The sequence below is a fragment of the Bombina bombina genome, unplaced genomic scaffold, assembly GCF_027579735.1.
Source record: "Bombina bombina isolate aBomBom1 unplaced genomic scaffold, aBomBom1.pri scaffold_872, whole genome shotgun sequence".
Classification (NCBI taxonomy): domain Eukaryota; kingdom Metazoa; phylum Chordata; class Amphibia; order Anura; family Bombinatoridae; genus Bombina; species Bombina bombina.
In genome coordinates, this window is record NW_026511251.1 from 5221 (window position 1) to 10440 (window position 5220).

Sequence of the window (5220 nt, forward strand, 5' to 3'; positions counted from 1 at the left end):
ACAGGGAAAAAGTCAAATTTTAAGGTAAAAAATGTTAAATTAAAATGCATTATCCCAAATATGAAACTGACTGTCTGAAAAATAAGGAAAGTTGAACATTCTGAGTCAAGGCAAATAAATGTTTGAATACATATATTTAGAACTTTATAAACAAAGTGCCCAACCATAGCTAGGAGTGTCACAGAAAATAAGACTTACTTACCCCAGGACACTCATCTACATATAGCAGATAGCCAAACCAGTACTGAAACGAGAATCAGCAGAGGTAATGGTATATATAAGAGTATATCGTCGATCTGAAAAGGGAGGTAAGAGATGAATCTCTACGACCGATAACAGAGAACCTATGAAATAGACCCCTTAGAAGGAGATCACTGCATTCAAATAGGCAATACTCTCCTCACATCCCTCTGACATTCACTGCACGCTGAGAGGAAAACCGGGCTCCAACTTGCTGCGGAGCGCATATCAACGTAGAATCTAGCACAAACTTACTTCACCACCTCCATCGGAGGCAAAGTTTGTAAAACTGAATTGTGGGTGTGGTGAGGGGTGTATTTATAGGCATTTTAAGGTTTGGGAAACTTTGCCCCTCCTGGTAGGAATGTATATCCCATACGTCACTAGCTCATGGACTCTTGCTAATTACATGAAAGAAAAGGGGGTTATATATTCCAAACACTTTATCACAATTAATAACAACCATTATAGAAACACCTTAGATCGCCAAGGTGCACTGTTTTAAAGATAATTTTAAAAAGATATTTTTAAATTACACAAAGATCACAATATACACAGTACCACTAAGGAAGTTATTTTAGTAGCTTTATTATTTGAGATTTAATCGGAAGATTGTTTATTCAATACAAAAGGATACAGTTTTTTTGAACACATTTATTTTTGTCAGAGTAAATACCTAAAAACGCTCTAAGCGCCCTCTATAAGGAAACTTTTGTAATTACAATTTATTACGATGCCTATTCTATTGAAAATTAATAATCTGTTTCAATACTTTGACAGCGTGACAAATTTGAAACTCTATAAATCAATATGTTCAGAATAGTCTAAGTAGCTCTCCCCATTCTCCAGAGTCCAGTATAGATTATTCTACAAGGTACAGGGCTCACACTTAGCTTTCACTAGATGGCAGAAATTTCCCTGGTGTAAGTATATACCAGGTTATAGAATTATTATTCTTTAAAATAACCTCCAATTAAAACGTATATACGAAACAATTGAAATTAATATTTATTCCTAAATCCTTGTATTAGTTAAATTTATATACACATTGAATTATATTTAAGTAGAGACTAGATTATGAATCAATTATGCACGCTTATTTCGTTACAGTATTCTATACAACAGATCATAAAATATATACCTTTAAAATTAACTGTACTCACAATGATTTGCATTAAAATACCACAATAAAATACCAGAATATGGACCGCTAACTTAACAGTCTTTAGTTAAACAATATAACAAGATACTTCACACAAATCTTACTGGATCTGAATAGATTTAAGGTAACTTTCAGACAAGTATAATTAAGCTATTTAGCCCACAAATGGTTCTATATAACTTCGATTAAAAACACCAGAAATTATATATATTATTAATGCAAACAGCCAATTTATATGCCAATATGTCTGACCTGAAATAACCTCTTATTTAGCTACAATAACGCAAATTCTAAAATATATATATATATATATATATATATATATATATATATATAGCAATAACTGTAATTCATTTATGATATTAAAATACAAAATTCTTTCTAAACATTAATATTTAATACCAGTATACTTACTACCCTTGGTCTAATTAATATTAAAGGGACACTGTACCCAAATTTTTTCTTTTGTGATTCAAATAGAGCATGCAATTTTAAGCAACTTTCTAATTTACTCCTATAATCGAATTTTCTTTATTCTCTTGGTATCTTTATTTGAAATGCAAGAATGTAAGTTTAGATGCCGGCCCATTTTTGGTGAACAACCTGGGTTGTCCTTGCTGATTGGTGGATAAATTCATCCACCAATAAAAAAAACTGCTGTCCAGAGTCTGAACCAAAAAAAAACTTAGATGCCTTCTTCCTCAAATAAAGATAGCAAGAGAACAAAGAAAAATTGATAATAGGAGTAAATTAGAAAGTTGCTTAAAATTGCATGCTCTATCTGAATCATGAAAGAAAAAATTCTCCTTTTAAATCACAACTACAATATAACTATAGTTTTAGAATACCTTGATTTAAAACATTAAAAAAAAAATATATAGAACAGTCATATACCTCACCAAATAAATCAATTGAGTGTTTCAGTTTTTTCAGATAAGTCCAATTCACCTCATAAAATAAGAGAAGTATTTTGCAATAAGGATAACAAAAGGTAGCCCAATTTTTGCTTATAGAGATTGCGTTTCCAAAAGGCCAGCAAGGTTATCAGTCAAAATTTTAGCAAGCAAAGACCCTTTTTTCTACTATGCATGAACTTTTCAAGTCATAAGCCCCGCCTCTATTTTTTAATCATTAGTGAATGTTTGGATACGCTCAACGGAAGCTTGTCCCTTCATTGGCCATTGGATCTGAAAATTCAATTTGCTTATTGGGAACGCATGGACTCCTCGCTTGGCTGTCATACCGGTTTTAGTCCATTGGGGGGCAGCAGACAATCAGAAATGTAGTTTCATTATCAACATTGCTAACAGTCTAGTATCTAACCTTTAAAATATTTATTAAATATCCTTTCATTTCTGGTGTCAACAAGCCACATGTTTCATGTGTATTGGATTATGTCATACTATTTACCCTGAGTATTTCAAGACTAAATATGAAATATTTCTTATAATATTTTAGAAGATGCATTTAAAGTTGCATTTTTATGAGGGACTAGTGGTATAAATCAATAAAATATATATGTTTATCTGACTTATCTTGTATATCAGTTCATTTGATATACTGGTACATATTTCATTTTCTAGTCACATCTTATATCAGACATACATGAGCATTATAGTTATTTATTAATACATGTCTCAACAGCATTTAAGACATGGGCTCAAAATCTATGATACATTTATATATTAACTTATAGTATCTTATTTGGAAACCTCATCTTCACACGAGGTTCTGAAAAACAAAGAAAAGCATTATTTATTTATTTTGAAATAAATTGGTTAGATATTTTTAATCTACTGTACAGCTACTTATTCAATATAGAGGAAATGTATCCAATATAGTATAAGTTTCAGATCAATATATATATATATATATATATATATATAGTATATATATGTGTGTGTATATATATATATATATATATATATATATAAAACATGTTGTTAATATAATCCCATATGAAGATCAAGTCACAGCATTCCCATATGTCTGTAGGTAACTTGAGTTCAGATGCCTTATGTATATTGAAACACAGCAGGTACCAATTTGTATCGAAGTGTGAATAGTCACTTCCCCTGTAAAACATTTTTTTTTTCTCTGCATATACTCGGACTTCAAAAGTTTATTATAGACAGTATGTCTGTATACAGTATCTCCACATGGGGTCATTACCTGATAACTTTTATTACATAGAAGAGAGATCCTTTGTTAAAGTGACATCTTGAGTTTACAAGTGTATTTATTTTGTTCTACAAATCTGTGTTTCAGAACAAGAGGGGGTTGTTTTACAAACAGTTTCACAAATAAATGCATTATTTGGTGTATATATATATATATATATTATTTAATAACACTCACGGATATCCTGATATAAATCCCTCTTCCAATTTTAAATATATGTAGGACACATGTATTTGAATTGGCTTAAAGTCAGTGGTACTTGGTGAGTGTACTGACGGTATCCACCGTAGACAGTATTCTATGAAGAATACCCATTATTTTTCGATCCTCACATTTATGCTCGTTAGCTAGGCATCTTTAAACTACAGTACTCTTGTGTATTTGGGGATATGACACTTAATTCTCCCTCTATGACTTGTAGTTGGCATCTAGAATGGCACGCTCGCTGATTAATATGGATCCATTTGTCCATAAAGTATAATTTTTAGGTATCCTAATTTTATAGGCAACTGGAGATATTTTGTCAGTAATGACAAAAGGACCCTTCCTTGATGGAAGCAATTTTTTCTCCTTAACCTGATCTCTTCCAAAGTTATTAAGATAAACGTATCATTTATTTCATATTCCTTTTTGGACGTTTTAAGATCATAATAGGTTTTAGCGGCAATTGCAGACTTTCCTATGTTCCTTTGAGCAAATGCAAAGGCTTATTGCAGGTGCTTCCTTAAGTTCTCCACATATTGATGTGTATTGGAGGCATTTATCAAGTTCTGGTCTGATGTACGATACAATAGATGTTGAGGGAGAACCATTCTTCTACCAGTCATCAATTTGAAAGGTGACATCTTAGTAGCACTACTTGGAGTTGCTCTCAATGCCATTAGGACTAGAGGTAATTTTAAATCCCAGTCTTTACTTGTTTCACTCACAAATGTTTTGAGGATTTTCACAATGGACTGGTTGTAACGCTTTACACCACCACTAGAGGCAGCTCTATATGTAATAAGGAGCTTTCTTTTGACCCCTAGTATTTTCCACATCTTGGTCATCAATTCGCTAGTGAAGTGGGTTCCCCGATAGGATTAGATTCGCTGGGGTAACCCAAATCTGGAAAACACGTGGTTGATGAGCAATGCTGCACATGTTTCAGCACTATTGTTAGGCGCACTGATGTACTCCACCCATTTAGTGAATAGGCATGTTACTGTCAACATGTATTTGTTACCTCTTGATGACCTAGTTATTGGACCAATAAAATCAATTTAGATATCTGACATGGCATTACCATCCCCCTTTTCTGCAATGGCGCTCTATGCATTGGTGCAGTGGGTTGGAACTGTGGACAGATTAAACAACCTTGACAGTAGGTTTAAACATCCTTCAACATATGCGGCCAAAAGGCGTAATCATGCAATATTTCATATGTTAATTTGCCACCACAATGACCAGATGTGGGAGCATCATGGGCATGTTGAAGCATGAGACCTCTGAACTGGGTAGGTTCCACCCATTGCTGGATGCCAGTTTTGGAGGTTCTAACTAACCAAACATCCTGTAACTTGAATTGTGATTTGGATTTCATTAAGATTCTAAGATCTTCCTTGCCAATACCGTCCTCTTTTGAGATGGGGTTGCTT